The sequence below is a fragment of the Pinus tabuliformis genome, chromosome 8, assembly GCF_031772625.1.
Source record: "Pinus tabuliformis cultivar Carrire ecotype Pingquan chromosome 8, CPIR1, whole genome shotgun sequence".
Taxonomy (NCBI): Eukaryota; Viridiplantae; Streptophyta; class Pinopsida; order Pinales; family Pinaceae; genus Pinus; species Pinus tabuliformis.
This window is the reverse complement of record NC_142294.1, coordinates 241,047,080-241,065,555: the sequence shown is the minus strand read 5'-3', so window position 1 is coordinate 241,065,555 and position 18,476 is coordinate 241,047,080.

Sequence of the window (18,476 nt, the reverse complement as noted above, 5' to 3'; positions counted from 1 at the left end):
CAAACCAAACATTCCGCCAAAACTTTTGAATATCTGATTTAAGGCCATCCCAAAAAAATTCCTTCTTAACCCTGTGGTAAGTTTTTAAAAATCCTGAGTGCCCTCCTAAGGGAGAAGTGTGCAATTCCATAAGAATCTTTTGTTTTAGCTGGGAATTCTTACAGAGGTATAAGCGATCTTTGTACCATAACGAATCATTTTGCCAGCTAAATGTATCAGAAGTACTGGAATCTTGTTGTAGCTTTTGAATAAGTGCCCACACTTCTTCGTCATTCTTCCATTCCTCCCTTGCTTCGTTTATCCAATCTGGTTGGATAATAGAAATGGCACACAACAATGCTTCCACATCCTCATCCTTTCTTGAGAGTGCATCTGCCACCACATTTTGCTTCCCTTTTTTGTAGATGATTTCAAAGTCATAACCCAACATCTTTGTGACCCACTTTTGTTGCTCTTCAGAGGATAATCTTTGTTCTAAAAAGTATTTAAGGCTATCATGATCCGTTTTTACCTTGAAGTGTCTTCCCATTAGGTAGGGTCGCCATTTCTTAAGTGCATGGAGTATTGCCAACATTTCCTTCTCATAAATAGCTTTGCTTAAAAACTTTCCCTTGATTGGACGACTTTCAAAAGCAATGGGTCTTTCATCTTGCATTAGAACAGCACCAATTCCATTTCCTGAAGCATCACATTCCACAATAAAGGTTTTTGTGAAGTCCGGTGTAGCTAAGACCGGTGCTTGGCACATTGCCTCTTTAAGATGTTCAAAGGCCTTTGTTGCTTCCGAAGTCCATGAAAATGAATCTTTCTTCAATAATGTTGTTAGAGGTGCTGCTATTCTCCCATAATTCTTAACAAACTTGCGATAATACCCTGTCAACCCAAGAAATCCTCGCAGATGCTTTATGGATGTGGGGATTTTCCATTCCTTAATGGCTTTAATTTTGCTAGGGTCTACCTTAACTCCTTCATGAGATACAATATGACCCAAATATTCCACCTCCTGGACTCCAAAGAAACATTTGGATCTTTTTGCATATAATTGTTTCTCCTCCAATAGTTGTAACACCTTGTCAACATGTTCAACATGATCCTTCCAAGACTTGCTGTAGATTAGTATATCATCAAAAAATACTAACACAAATTTTCTAAGGAATGGTTTGAAAATTGAATTCATCAAACCTTGAAATGTTGAAGGTGCATTGGTAAGGCCAAAAGGCATGACCAAAAATTCATAATGACCCTCATGAGTTCTAAATGTTGTTTTCGGAATGTCTTCAATCTTCATTCTGATTTGATGATATCCGAACGAAGATCCAACTTGGTGAAGTAAATTGATCCATGCAATTCATCCAGTAATTCATCAATAACAGGAATGGGGAACTTATCTTTAATAGTGAGCTTGTTGAGCTCCCTATAATCTGGACACATGCGCCATGATCCATCCTTCTTGTGCACCAATACTACTGGAGCTGAGAAAGAACTTTGACTCGGTTGAATTATACCAGCCTCTAGCATTTCTGCAACCATACGTTCAATTTCACTTTTTTGGACATATGGATATCTGTACGGCCTGATGTTTGGAGGAACACTTCCTGGAATCAGATGAATAGCATGATCATGATCACGCATAGGTGGGAGACCTTTGGGAGTCTCAAATACCTTGGAATGATTGTCCAGGACTTTTTGGAGATCTGGAGAAATAGATGATTCCAATGTGGAAACATCTAGCGAACATAATTGTGCAATTACACCTCTTTGCTCCTTTTTTAGAAGCTTTGTCATGCCATTAGAGCTGATTATCTTTCCTGGTTTCCCTGCAATACCCCTTAATTCAACTTCCTTTCCTTCCATAGAAAATTTCATGAAAAGTTCTTGAAAATTAAAAGCTATTGTACCCAAGGATTGTAGCCATTGGACTCCTAGTACAACATCAGCACCTCCCATTGGAATGGAAAGCATTGGGCTAGTCAATACATATTCTCCCATGGATAGCTTGATATTATGGCACTTTCCAGAACAATTTATTGTTCCTCCATTTGCAATCATCACTTGACACTCTGGTGCTGGATATAGGAAGCAATTCAATTCTTTTGCTACCCTACAATGAATAAAATTGTGGGTGCTTCCTGAATCAATCAACACTATTACCTTTTTCTTCTTGATTTGTCCTTCTATCTTGATGGTTTGAGGAGTGGTAATTCCCGCCAATGCATTACAAGATATGGTCGGATTTATTTGTTCTTCATCTAGGCTTTGTTCCTGGAATATATCCTCTTCTTTTGACCTTTCTTGCTCCTTTTCTTCTTCCTCTTCACAATCTATGTAGAATAATTTCTTCTCAGCACACTTATGACCTTTTGTGTATTTTCTATCACAATTGTAACAAAGCCCTTTGCTCTTTTTTCTTCCAATTGTTGTGGTGTCAACCTTGTAGGTTGTGGAAGACTATGGGCAACAACACTTCCGTCTTTATAGTTGTGAACGGTATGCTTCCTAGTTGCCATAATTTTGCTTTCCATTTTTCTTGCTAACCTGAATGCCTTCTCTAATGAATCAGGTTCCCAAAGGCGCACATCATGTTGGATATTATCCTTTAAAGACCCTATGAACACATCAATCCTATGCTCCTCTGGAATATATTTTACCCTTATGTTCAATTTTTGGAACTCCTCAATGTGCTCCATTATTGAACCCTTTTGTTTGAGACTTATCAATTGGCTAAAAAAAGTGTTGCTTTTTGTATCCTCATAATGTGCTATCAATTCTTCCGTAAAAATTGCCCAAGTGATAAATTGTTTACGAGAACAAAGCCATTGATACCATACAAACTGATTTGGTTCCAAATATAAAGTTGCCATACGTACCTTTTGTGTGTTTTGCACATTATTGAGATCGAAGAATTGCTCCATCTGTAATATCCATGTGGCGGGATCCTTGCCATCAAACTTCCTCATATCGATTTTTGGAACATGGTGAGTCTTTGATCCAACATTAGAGTCTATGGAATCATGATTAACATTTCTTTTGTTCTCATCATGAGTTTCCTTTACTACCTTTTCACCATTAGTGACCCTTTCTTGTAGCAACTTCTTCAATTCTTCCATGTTTGTATTCAAATCTATCTTCAAATTTGCCATCGAATCCTCCATCTTAGCTTCCATTCCCTTTATCTTAGATTCCACGCCATTTACCTTAGATTCCATACCACTTATCTTAGCTTCTGTTAGATTTTATGAGCGTGACATTTGTTGCACTTGTTCTTGTAATTTTGATATATCATGTAGCATTTCTTCCTCTTCTTCATGAGTCATGCTAGAGCTTTCAGGTTCCTTACTAGGTGTTTGCATTTTCTTTCCTCGGGGCATCAGTTACCAATAATAATGCTTTACTATGCCCTTTGAATTCCGTTAAACCAAGCTTACACAAAAAATAAAAAAATAAACTACACACCTTTTTTCACTTTATAGAAGCCTGATATTGAATCTGATGTATCTCTGTAATTTCAGATCATCCAATTCTGAAATTGCTACTCGTAGTAGCCTTCTGTGTCCTCTTTCCAATGCCACAAGTCTGAGCCAAATTGGATTCTCCAAGGAAGAGTTATGTGAAATCTCCCACAGTGACTTGCTTTTAGACTGGTTCAGTAGAGCGAAGTTGTAAGACGTGCCACGAGTCCCTGTTTCAACATTTGAATCTGAAACACACATACAAGAAACTGCAGTCCGTCCTCTTTCTGTACCTTCTTACTAAATTTCAATCCGATCCTCAGAGAGAAAGTTATGACGATTTTCCTCAGGTCACCTGTTTTGAATGTAATTCAGGAGTCTGCAAAAAGACCAACTTCCTCAGATCATATCTCCGCAAATATCGTGCGAAAAGCTCTGAAATTCGGACCCAAGGTTCAGTGCGATTTCTTCTCAAATGGGTTTTTTTTGCGACTTCTGAAACGTCACAGAAAAAAAGTTATAGCGAAAATTCCACGATGACCTGTTTGGAGCAGCGAAACCCTAGAATCCAAAGCTCTGATACCAAATGTTATGAAACCAGCTCACAAAAAGATAGAAAAGAGAGATCCACGCCTTAGAATTCAGCCTCTTCGAGGGGGAACCTCCTTTACATTACATAAATGAACAATTCTTCGATGATACAAATGACAAAACCTCCTTTCTATATATAGGAGTCTAAGGAGTCACAATATAATCCAGCCGACCTAACAATAATAATATAAAGCCACAAAAATAACAATAGAGGGATTCTAAGGGGCACAGAAATAACAATATGGGGGTAATAGGGGCACAACAATATAAATAGGGGTATAACTACAATAGTAATGGGGTAATCACTAGTATTATAGGGACCCAACAAAGAGTCTTCGGCGAAAATCACATCATAATTCTTTTGTGGACGTGTTTCGAACCAATGAGTGTGGTTCATCGTCAAGACAAGTTGACCAATGAGTGTGGTTCATCGTCAAGACAAGTTGAAGAAACAGATCAGAGTTGCATGTTAAATAGAGAGAACAGGTCCTCAAAATGGTTAAATTTGACTGGGAAACGGCTATATTTGACTGGACAACTAGGCTAGACCTGGGCACCAAGACCAAGAAATAGGAGAGGAAAAAAATAATTATTATGAGTGTGGTTCATCGTCAAGACAAGTTGAAGAAACAGATCAGAGTTGCATGTTAAATAGAGAGAGCAGGTCCTCAAAATGGTTAAATTTGACTAGGAAACGGCTATATTTGACTGGACAACTAGGCTAGACCTGGGCACCAAGACCAAGAAATAGGAGAGGAAAAAAATAATTATTTGATTAATTTTTAAACAAAAATAAAAATTAATCAAATAATTATTTTTTTCCTCTCCTTATTTCTTGGTTTTGGTGCCCAATCAAACTTAGCAGTTGTTTGTCCAGCCTAGTTGTCCAATCAAATATAGTCGTTTCCAGTCAATTAACCATTTGAGGGCCTGCTCTCTCTATTTAACATGCAGCTATATGATCTGTTTTTTCAACTAGTCGTGACGATGAACCACACTGGTTGGTTCGAAACCCCGAGAAATGAATTATGATGTGATTTTCTCCAAAGACTCTTCTCATAAACTTGATATGCATCACTGAAGCCAATTCAACAAACCTACTAAATGTAAGTCAACCTAGTAAACCTAGTTAACCATGGTTTACTATGGTTGACCTAGTAAACCTAGTAACCATAGATCAACCTAGTAAACCCAAGTCAACCTAGTAAATATTTTAAACCTAGTAATAAAACTAGATCAACATAGTAAATGTAGGTTAACCTAGTAAATCTAATAAACAAAGTAAACCTACGTCCACCTAATAAGTCGAGGTCAACCTAATAAACCTAAGTTAACTTCATAAATCTAGCAACCCTAGTTGAACCACTAAATATTGTAAACCTAGTCAACCTAGTAAAATTAGAAAACCTAGCAAACCTAATAAAACTAGGTCAATGTAGTTAAACATAAGTTAACCTAATAAACTTGGGCTAGCCTAGTAAACTTATTAAACCTAGTCAAAATATTAAACCTAAGTGAATCTAGCAAACTAAGTTCAATTTACTGAACCTAGTAAACTTAGGTTAACCTATTAAACGTAGAGAAGAAGATGAGTGGAAGACAAGTTTTAAAACCAACAATAGTTTGTATGAATGACTTATCATGCTTTTTGGCTTAAAAAATGCACCTAGTACCTGCATAAGGCTAATGAGTGAAGTCCTCAAAGATTTTATTCCAAAATTTGTAATTGTTTGTTTAAATGATATCCTTATTTACAACGAAAACAAAGAAGAACACTTACGGTTTTTGAAATTGGTGTTGAAAACATTGTAGCATGAGAAACTTTTGATCAATCTAGAGAAAAGTTCCTTCTTGAAAACATAATGAGTCTATTTTGGTTTTGTAATCTCTCCAAAGGGATTAAAGAAGGATCTTTATGACTTGGCTAGTTTCTATAGAAAGTTTATCAAAAATATTATCCATATATGTGCACCCATGGTAGAAACCGAACATCAGCAATTTAAATGGACAGCAGCAACTAAAAGAGGATTTAGATGGTTGAAAAAAAATAATAGAAAACTCTATCTCAGTTGTACCATATTTTCATAAGCCATTTCAAGTTAAGTGTGATCCAAGTGGAATGGCAATTGGCGTTGTTTTGAGTTAGGGTGATAAAGATCTGCCTTATTTCAGTGAGAAGTAGAATGAAAAAAAACAGAGCGACAAATAATTTTATGCTCTAATTCAGGCTTTGAATAAATGAAGTCCTTACCTCGTACAAGGGGGATTTGGTTTGTACACTCACAACCATGCTTTGCAATTTATAGCTAGACGAGACAAGTTAGATCTTAAGCACACCAAATGGGCAGATTTTATGCAGAATTTTACCTTTGTTCTTAAACATATCAGTGGAAATGCTAACAAAGTTGCACATTCTTTGAAGAAGAGAAGTTCAGTTTTGCAGGAATTCCAAGTGACCATTTCGGGATTTGAAATGTACAGTGTGGAAATGTTACTCAGACAATCAACTACTTTTCTCGTTAAATTGTACATCTCAAGGAAATGTTATTCAGACTTTCTCGTTAAATTGTTGGGTATTATTTTTCCGTCATTAAGATATTTGAATAATAAAAACGGATTCGATATTTAGATTTGAATAATAAAAACGGATTCGATATTTAGATCTGATTATTTTTCCGTCGTTAAGATATTTGAATAATAAAAACGGATTCGATATTTAAATGTTTAAGTAGTTAATTCAAAAGATATGTCTGACCTTTAGTGAATTCAAAAAAAAATATAGGCAAAGAAATGTTATATCTTGAAACAAGAAGATTGAGATAAATGTGGGGTACAGTAACTCATTTCTTGATACTTGAATACCCATTCTAAACCACTGTACACAATCAATTGTGTTTGAAATTATAAAACGAAACGAATCGAAAGATTTTATGAATCAGTTATTCTGCCATTTAAGTCTCCAAGAAAACTTGAGTATATATATCTTTATTTAATATGAAAGCCATTGATATCTTGAAAAAATTACTTGAAATCTGTACAATTGCCCTCTGGTGCATAAACATAATTATTCCAATAGTCTTGACGTTACGTCAGCTCAAATCAGCGACCTCAATGCAACATTTCTGAAAGATTTCTGCAACATGAAGTACAGAACATTTCTTGACATGCACAGTTCACTCGTCATGATGGCAGAAGAATGATAGTGAGACTGAAAATGAGACGGTGAATGTTTTCGATGGTGGTGATGGCGGTGATGGTAATGCTAATGGGGGTGGGGATTTGGAATGCTGCAGGTTGGAATGACGGTGTTCACCATGATGGTAGCGGTCGTCGTCGCGGGGATGGTGGCGGGGATGGTACTTGTGGTCTCCAGAGGATTCAACGCGGCTAAATTGCTCTCGGACTGAGGTAGAGGTATTAGTGCACATGACTTCGTCTACTTTCTTGGAGCTCATGGAGCCGTTTGCACATACTTCATCACGCGGAGATGCGCCAAGGGCAGGCAGCATTGGCCCGGTAGAGGAGTCCTCATGCCCACCAGTTTCCGGCATCGATTTGCCAAAAAAATGGTCAGGCAGCTGCATTGGCGCGGTAGAGGAGTCCTCATGCCCACCAATTTCCGGCATCGACTTGCCTAAAGAAAGGGCAAAGAATTCGTGGACGCATTTCCAAAATTCAGAGACGCCGCAATTGGACGATCCGTCAACTGCTAAGGGCTTGAGAAGCGCGGCGACTCCATGAGCGGCAAAGCGGTTGTCGAAATAGAGATTCGGGGAGGAGACGCTTACATTGTTAACCATGAGGGTCTCGGTCTCGCCCTCCTCGTCGCCCGGAGCCAGCAAGGTCGTAAGCCTGATGCTGTGACTCTGGAGAAGCGTGTCGAGGCGTGTCCCGTTGGGCACATGGCTGGAACTGTAGTACGACAACTTGGCGTTCACAATGTGATACTTAATGGCGTCCATGTATTCTTGCGACGATTTAGAATGACAACGCAGGGAGTAGAGAGCTTCGTCGGGCGGAGCGAAGAATGTGTATGAACCCCGAGAGGAGAGGAGGGATTGACTATAAACCCTTTTAAGATCGTTGGCGAAGACACGGTACCCGGACCTTTTCAGCTCTCTGATCAGCGACTGAATCTCGCCTTTTTCCGGATCTAGGTGGTCCTCAGCCAGTGCCGTCATCTGCAAGAACGCAAGTAGTAAGAACAGCAGAAGAAATAGCATCACAGAATGCTTAATCCGCAACAGTAATTCCCTCGACACCGGCATTTTGTGTGAAGTGAAATGGATGTCAGGGCTAACTTCTTTGTTTCTCCTTCTTCTTCCTGGATTTAATTGCAGCAGAGCAAAGAGCGAAAGATCAACTAACTGAAAACAATAACAGAAGAGAATGGCAGACACGGTAGGTTCCAACTCTATTCGTTTAAAATCTAATTTACAAGAATTGGGAGGCTCATCTGAATTGCGTTGTAGTAGTTGTGAGTGATGTCGACGGACAACTATAGGCCGGCCGAATTACCGTTGGAATGGTTGTGAATGATGCTGCCTGCGGCCCGTTAAGTTAAGGGTTGAAATTTGACAGCGTCATCTACCTTTCTTTTTCATTTTTTTTTTTTTTTATGAAATAAGAAAAGAGTAGTTTACGAATGCCACAAATTTTGCCCTTTTTTTTTTAAATAAGTGAAGAGTAGTTTACAGATTCCACGGATTAAATTAAATTTTGCCATGAATTTGGTTAATATTAAGTAAAAAAATCTTAATTTTTTTTAAAGAAATTTAAGTTACAGTATCATATTTCAAGATTTTGGATATCAAAAAAAATTGATAATATTAAATTCTTTTCCATTAAAAAAAATTCAAATATTTGATTTTTTGAAAAAAAAAAATCAAATTCTACATAAATATAACTTTCAAAAAATCCCAAATTCCACATAAAAATAACTTTCAAGCAATGTGTAGCCCGTCTTTTTGTACCTAAATGTAAGGAAGATGATTTAATTTTTGTAAGTTAACCCTTATCCTTAGTGTTAAGCTTTTTGAATAATTATTATGAATTACTAAATGTAAGGAGGGTGATTTACTTTTTGTAAGTTAACCATTATCTTTTTTTCTTAACACAAAAAAACATAACAGCATTATTAATCAAGTGCTTGATATTATCATTCCTCTACGGCTTGTAGACAGCCATGCAATTTACAATAATATCTGGTAAGGTTTTCTATTGCACACATAATTATAAGATACAAGCACAAAACCAAAAAAAAAATTAAAAATCCCAACATCTACGAGCAGACAAAGACACGCACAAGGCCAAAATATACCCCATATCAAAATTCAAATGATCCTCTAACACCTATAGATCCCTCCATCAGCATTTCAAATGCCATCTTGCCAAAACAGAGGAGCAATCCACTTTTAGATAGAGCATCAACCGTATTCCCTATACACATGAACAAAGGAGATGTCATTGAAAGAAGGAATAATCTACATGACTGTGCCATCCAATGGTGAAGGGGAGGGATCTAGAGGGAACGATATTTGAAAACCCATCTATCTTGATAGATCCAATCTCCAACCATTTCACACATTTCAGGAGCCCTCGAACAGCCACAATTTCAACCCTAAAGTTTGTACCCTCCCCCCCAGCTAGTAAAAACAATATTCCATTTCAGTATTGAGCATGATGAGTGCCCCACACCCACAGTTTCCACTTTTCTTTGCTCCATCCAAAAACCCCAGTTGGAAACAATCATCGAGATCTTTGTAGGAGGCAGCTCACCTAGAGAGTAGAGGCATCCATGGACCAATCTCCAAAATATGTCGAATAATGTTAAGACGCATGGTCGCAATGAGAGGAACTCTGTCCTCAAAAATGGTAGCATTTCGAGATTTCCAAATGCCCCAAATCATATATAGTGAGACTATCGTGAAGGATCTATGCCTGTTAGACCAATAACATAGGCATATGTAGATAAACTGCCAACTGGAATCCATCGTTATCCCCAATAACTCGGCAATGTGCGTCCAAACGTCTTTTGCAAAAGAGCATCCAAGAAATAAGTGGAGGCAATCCTTAGTAACATTTCTGCATAATTGACATCTATCAGGACTAAGATAACCTCTTTTCATCAAATTATCCCATGTGAGAATTTGGTTGAATATAGTCAACCAAGAGAAACATTTGAGCTTTCGAGGGGCCTCCCACTTCCACATAGGAATAGTCCAATCCTCAAAGGGAGATTTCACAAGAGATCCAGAGATGTATAGGTAAAATTATTTCACTGTTGTCTTTCTGTTGACATTCCTACCACCCCAAGTTAGAGAGTCATCCCAGTTGGTGATTGAAATTCCTGCAGTAACTAAGTTATATATGTATGTTTCCCATTCCAATTCCAAACTAGCTGGTAGACCCAAGTCCCACGAGTGGGGCCATATATGTTCAAGAGATCCTTGAAATTCAATGATCTGTAAATCTAAAAGGAAACATATGCCCCTTTAGTATGGATATTGTATGATTTGTGGAGAAAGGAAGTAGTTCCCAGAAAATCCCTTAATGGCATCCAATCTAATGTGGGTTTTTCTCCCATCTCCAACTTGCCATCGTAGGTTTCCACATAGTCAGTATTTCGACAATGGCATGCTCCTCCAAATGTATGATTGTTTGATGCTTTGTGGAACCCTAGAGTTAACCAATCTTCCAGACTATAGAATCTGATATATTTCCCTTATACAACCTCCTTCCAGATGCCATGAGAATTAAAATCCCTCCATAGGTTTCTAGAAAGAAGTGCTAAGTTGAAGCTCTTGGTGTATCTCATGCCCCATCCCCCCATCTCGTAGGGGCGAGAAAGTGCCTCTAGTCTGCTTAGGTGAAACTTTTTGTCATTTCTAACACCAAGCAAGAGGAAGCATGCAATAATAGCATTAATTTTCTTAATGACCTCCAGGGGGATGAGAAACAAATGCATCCAATATATAGATATACCCTCAAGCACAACTTTGATCATAATGACTTTTCCGCCAAGAGAAAGCCATTTGTGGTCCCTCATGGATAGCTTACTTTAGACTTTAAGGATCAACAAGTTCCAATCCACTATTTGTTAGCTAATTGACTTGATAAAACAACTTGGATACTTAAAACCAGCAAACATATTTGTCGATTTGATGCCAAAGAGGGTCGTTATTTGTGAAATGTGGCCAGAATTCTTCTCATTCGCTATAATCTCTTATTTAAGTTGGTTAATAGTTAGGCCTTGGGCCCTCCCAAACGAAGAGAATATTTGATAGAAGGATTCCCATTCGGAAATCACTGTAGCCACAAAATAGAGTACATCGTAAAAAAAGGAGGTTTGTGGGACATAACCCATGTTTCTTTTGCTTCTCTAATTTGTCTGATGTGCAAATCCATGACAATAATAAATAGGAGGGGAGAGACTGAACACCTCTTCCTCAAACCCCTAGATATTTTGAAAAAATTTGTATGGAATCCATTGATTAAGACTGCCACCGAGACTGATGTCACACAAGCCATAATCCACCTTACATGCCTATAACGGAAACCAATCCTGTGGAGGATCAAGAAAAGGAAGTCCCAATCCATGTGGTCATGGGACTTCAATACATCAATTTTCATGAGGCAGTCCTTTGATTTGGGATTTTTAATAGAGTGGATACTTCTTGGGCTATGGCCACAACATCTTGGATTTTCTTATCTGAAAGAAAGCTAAATTTATCTCGGCATGTGTAGGGAGAGGATATTTTTTATTTTGTTAGTTATCAATTTAGATATGATTTTATAACACAATTACAAAGATATATAGGCCTAAAATCATAGAAGCTTGAGGATTGTGATTTTCTAGGGATAAGGGTCAGAAAAGTAGCTTTTACAACCGCTGAAATTTTATCAGAAGATCAAGATGCTTCCACCATTTGGATAAGATCTGGGACCATGAGGTCGAAGAGTGAGATAAAAAGTTCCACATGCCAACTATCCGACCCCGGACTCTTGTCCTTGGCCATCTCTTTCATAGAGTGGATAATCTCTTCTTCAATGATAGGATTTTCCATTGAATTGATATCCTCGTCAATTACAAATTGGGGGAAAATTCTATCCAATTCTACTTTCTCCTTTATATTATCCTTAACTAAAGCCCTGAATGAAGATTGGAAGTATATGAATTCTTCATCTTTGGTTTCTTTGAGAGATGTAAAAACCATATTATCCTCATTCTGAATTTGCTAGATCATATTTGTAGTCTTCCTTTTTTAAGCTGCATTATGAAAAAAAATTATATTTTTATCACCACCTTTTATCCAGGAAATCCTGCTCTTAAGATGCTATTCATCCTCCTGAGCCTTAAGAATTGTGTTTTTTTCTCCTTAGAAGCCCATCACCACATTATTAATATGTTCAAAGAATAGATTAGGCAAGGAGGGGTCCATATAGATATTCTCGAGCAAAATTTTACATGCTTTATCTTTTGAGCACATCGTTTCCTGCAGTAATATAAGATCAGGTTCCTTGAGTATTAAATAAAAATTAATGGATCGAATAGTGTGGGGGGATGCTAATCCCTTAATGTTCAAATACAGAGTCTTCATTAAGATTTGGATGATCTGGGGTACACTTCTCTAAGGTCCCAAAATTTTCCTCTGCCCTTACTAGATCTGACTGCATTTGATGGCCCAATATCAATGGGAGGATATATCACCCCCTCTATGGTCTCCGAGAATCTTTCATTGAGCATAAATTTTGTCCCTACACAAAGTGCAATTTTCTTATATTTACTTCTTTCTTCTTTCTTCTGGAGGGTTCACTCCCCTTTTCTAGCCTCTTTTGGATGGGATCAAATCCATGGAAGAAATGTTTCCTTATAGTGAGAGTTTCCATATCCAATGACAAAGCTACCAACAGATTTTCAATTTCAAGATCATCGGACAAGGGGGGAGAATTTATGCCCTCTTCATCTCTTTAGCAGATAAGAGATAGTAAAGTAGATTCACTGGTTTGTAAATCCAGTTTAGAAGGATATTTGTGATTAGGTTGGGACATATAAATATTTGCATGAGGAGATTGTGGTCCAGAGAATGGTGGGGGACCATTGTATCTATTCTCTTGAACAAGCAGCACAGGGCCCTATTTTTTAGAAGAATGAATCGGTAGAGGGCTTTCCCCATTGAGACACAGTATTCCATGGTCTGAGAAATACTTTTCTCCTTCGTTCTTCCATCAGGGATCTTATTTTCTCCAATGAACCTCCAATCATGTTGTGAATCAGAATCCTGAAAGCGATTAGGGAAATTTTAAATGAGGTGGTTGGTTTGTTTACATCCATTGCACCTAAAGGGGATTCCCCAGAAATCCACATGTTGCCTAATGGAAAATGAAGCCCATAATAGGTTTATAGCCTTAGGAAGCCCAACAGACAGGTCCACCTCCACTAGGAACCACAATGCTCTTTTGTCAAGGAGTTCGATGTTTCCTTCATCCACATAGTATACTTTCGTAATCCTACTAGTGATTCCTATGATGGGTTTCTTTTACCATAGTTCAAGTGGCAGTCCAGGTAATTCGACCCATATAATCTTCCTTTTTGGGGATTCCAAGACTGGATCAAAACCAATATTCCAATGTTGCAGAATTAAAAATCACCGACCCAGGAGATCCAGAATCATGCTAGCATCCTCTTCCTTTAAGAAATGAAGGCCAAACTAACCATTCACCAACACACTCAATTTAGGTTTGTATCCAATCAAGGAACTCCATTGTTTTTGGATCCATTATTTCATATGGACCACTGTGTACAATGCATATACCCATTGTCCAACCAAAACCCTTTTCCACAGCCTAGCGACATTCTCCCAATAAACATCAACACCGAGAGTAAGACTTTGAATAACCTCTTGAGATTTTATCGGCTTTTTCTTCTTTTCATTATTCTTATGGCATCGAGAACAATCTTCGGGCTCAAATGAATCATCAGAGGCCCCAACAGTGTCCCTGTAAACTAGAAAGTCCATATCCTCGTCGACTCGTTGGGCAGAATGACTTTTATCTTTGTTTGTCGTCTCAATCTTCATCGTAATGGTAATGTCCACTAATTCATTAGCATTAAGGATGTTGTCAAAAAAATTTGATTGAATTTCCATGTCGGCTGTTGAGTTGTCTGAATTTCAAATATCCCCACAGACACAAAAAACCCGACAAATGGTCGAAAATAGTAGTCACCGAGGACGCCACATGATCGTCCCAAATGATAGGTCCCAAATGATCGTCTAATTTGGTTGGTTACCCTTCGGGAAACAAAATGTAGCCCTTTCAGATAATAGAAAACATAGGGCCAGTCGTCGTCAATGATGCCCCACAACCTGTGATTTTAAAGGACATTATTTTATTCAATTTATGTATTGTGGGGCCTAGGGAACATCAATAATGTTTGATCGCCCTTCATCCAATGCAATGCAACCATTTCAGAGAAAAAAACACAATTGAGGCAGATCCCCCCTCCACTTGCCTATTAGAGTCTCCAGCTCCACATGTTGACCCTTATAGTGTACTCATCCCCCTATCCATCTGCCCCGTGTCTGGATTTGGATCCCAATGAAACCCCTAAGAGAAATCCACCACTCGCTGAATTCAAAACCAAGGATCTGTCAAAATCTCTAAACAATACTCTGCAAAATCCATTACCTTCCCTGGAAAGCCAAAGCACCTACACCTAGTGGATGCACATCAAGTACATTTATGAAGTAACACCTTGGCAGCGGATCCAAATGCTCATCTTATAAGGCCAATTAATTCTAATTCGAGAATATGAACCCATTACCAACCAGAATTGATTACCTATGCACGAATAAAAATGGTCACCCACAACCCCGCTGGATTTGGCCAAGCGGCCATACCATCTAAGAGAAATGGCACACGTTCATAATGTAGGATATGAAACACACCCTTACTTAATCATGCTCTTCCAGACCCATCTAATATAAAGGAGATTCAGATTGTCAACCCAATCCCCACTAGCTACTGGTAAAATTAGATATGCAATGTGTGAACCATTCTGAGACACTTTCTTTTAGTCAAATTATGGACATGAAACTTGTAAATCTTGGCCCAAAAAACTACGCCGACATACACAGCACTTGATCCGAATACCAACCACTCTAAATATGAAAAATTCATCCTAGACACCATACTTTTAGCAGCAAATTGTTGTCAAATAATTATTTAATTTAGAGAATGAGTTTCTTAAATATAAATAGAGGAAGGGGCAGGGGAAGAGAAGTAACAAAAATCAACCATTGGGAGTCAGAGGAGAAAGGTCACCTTATGTTTTTATTCATTTCTATACTAATTCTCAATTATTACGAAATTTTTTACGTTCTGAGATGGTTAATTTGCTAGGAATCCCTCGGAACTTGCCTAAACCATGCCCCAAGTTCTCTCTTCTATGGTCACGCACTAGTGATCTTGCCTCCCCCCACATGTCTACTCCCCTCATTCATCCAAACAATGATGGATGGGGACCTGAAATACATGCACAACCTTCTCCCTCTACCCAAGGTTAGTTGGCTGCCTCAGTACCCCATCCTGCTCCATACCCACATTCGCCCCATTTAAAGTTTGTTGGTTCATATATGTCCCAGTACCTAAAACTCCCGAAAACAGTAACATGTCACCACTACCTTATGCGACTCTCACTGTCTTTGACAAAAACTATTACTGCAATCTGGAAATAAAAAGAGGACTTCTCCACTCCAACCAAGAACTCTTCAACAGAGGCTCCATTGATTCACAGGTGACTACGTACGCCTCAAACCAGGACATCTTCTTCTCGAATTTTGCTATAGCCAGTGTTAAATTTTTTGAATAATTATTATGAATTATTATTAAAATATTCTTTATAATTTTAAATGTTATAGTTGAAGTCCTAATGGGGAAGTTCAATTGGTGATTAAATATATGTGAAATTTGTGATTACTAAGAGATTTACCGAGTGGAGGACACGCCATAGACCCCATAAGTTTACTAGTAGTTATGTGTCAAGCCAACTACTAGATTCAAAAAATAAACTAAAAAAACAAAAATGTTTCAGTTTTATTATTTCTCAACTAGTTAGTTAGTTATATTATATATGTTTATTATTCTGTCATATTAATTTGATAATTAAATTTAGTATTTTATTTGTTTGATATTTTAAAACTAAATAATTATTGTTATAATATTATAATTATTTTTATGATTATATATATAATTAAATTGTATATAATATTAATCATTATAATTCTTATAAAAATTTAATGTTTTTCTTCATGGACATTTAATTATGATGTTTACCTCTGCTCAAAGGGAATTTTTGTGCTCCAATTTGATAGACAAAAAGAATTGGGTGTTTTACTAAATTAAGGGCCATGGTTCTAGGGTAGATCTGAATTATCTATTACCATGTGGTTCTCCAGTTTTGATGTGACATCCATGGTGTTCATTTCTATGCTAATATGAGTTAAGCTCCCAAATTTTCCCCTTCCATTCTGGCACCATCAAGTCATTGAAGATATTGGGAAAAAACTAGGAAAATTAAAAAAAAATAAACCTAGAAAGAACATAAAAATAAATATTTACCTTTTCTAGCAATTGTGTGGAGATGGATCTTAACAAAGGATTACCATATCACATCACTCTTAAGCATAAGATTTTCCAGTGGTCTCAAATTCTAGACTACAGTAACATGACCTTCAGATGTTGTATTTGCTTCCAAACATGACATCTCTAGAACTCATGTCCTATGGAAAAAAGATCCCAAAAAGAAACAAGAAGTAGACAAATAGAACAAGAGGATGGCAGTTTAGCGATACTACTCACTTAGAGGAAGAGGAGGATGAAAACACAGAGATACAACCTAAACAGACTGAAAGTATAGGGGAGGAGGAGAATGCAAAACATGATATTTATGCTCCTCCCCCATAGTCAGGTCTAGATCTTGAAGTGCAATAGCCCTCAGCATGTTCGGGTGGCACCAAACAAGCTCATTCCTTAGAGGGTTCAGACTTTGACAAATATCCCCCTCATTTGGAGGAGGGCAAAGAACTAGCTTTGGTTTCGGTTGGCCTAGATCTTCATGGGTGGCAACAGGTTCAAAGAAGGATGGCAACAGGTTCAAAGAAGGATGGGCTAAAAATAAAAATTCAACGCAAAATTATCAACTTTGAATTTCCTTTTTATTATCTATGCTCAAATGTACATTCTCGTATCATCTTTAGACATGCACTTTTCAACTCACAAATGTAATGGCATGCTTATGTCATGACTCTTTGAGTATACAAAGTATATGTGTCTACAAAATGTGATTTTAATTTTTATTACTGAAATTTATGGATTTTTTCTTGTGGAAAGTAAAAATAAATAAATAAAAGTTTTACAAAAAATAATTTAAAACAAACTTTTTTTTTGTAATTTTTATTTAAAATTGAAATTTCCAATGTTTTAAACTCTTATAAGCTGTTAGGTTGAAAAGTTCATTCTATAGTTAGGAAAATGTGTAATTCATATTTTTCTCAATTTTGAGTTGACACATACTCATTTTAAAATTAAAATTTTATATTTTGTAAATATAAAAACAATGTTAATTATCATTAACAAAAAAAATAAAAACAAAAACAAAAGCAAAAAAGAATTTAGTTAGTTTCAATTAAACATCAATAATCTCATTCCCACTAGCTTGCTCCATTTTCCATTGATATTACAACATAATATGAAGGAAATGTGGTAATAATATTTAACTCTCATTTTAAACATAAATAAACTAGAACAACCATATAAATTAAATAGTTGGAAAATACCTATAGGCATCAATCCATGATAAGCATCAAAACGCTTACTTCATAATTGCTCAAATTATAAAAATTAATTAAGTTATAACTTTATTATTATTATTATAAAAAATTAATGTTTTTATTTAAAAAATAATAATAATAAATTTATTTTTATTTAAAATTGAATTTTTTAATGTTTTAAATTGTTAGGTCAAAAAATCTATTCTCTAGTTAAATATGAGGAATATGTGTAATTCATATGGTTCTCAACCTTGAGTTGTGACATACTCATTTTAAAACAAAAATAAAATATTCTCTAAATATTAAAACTATATCAACTATTAAAATATATATATATATATATATATGTATGTATATGTTTGATTAGTTTTAATTAAATATAAAAAAATCTTACTCTGAGTGTGCTTGCTCGATTTGTAGTTGATATTATGACTTGGTAAGAATATTTAAGTTTGAGTCTCAACACAAATAAAGTAGCACGACCATATAAATTAAAAGGTTGGAAAAGACCTATAGGCATCAATCCATGATAAACATCAAAACACTAATTAACTAATTTATAACTTTATTTTAAATTATTATCTTTCTTATTATTCATTATGAA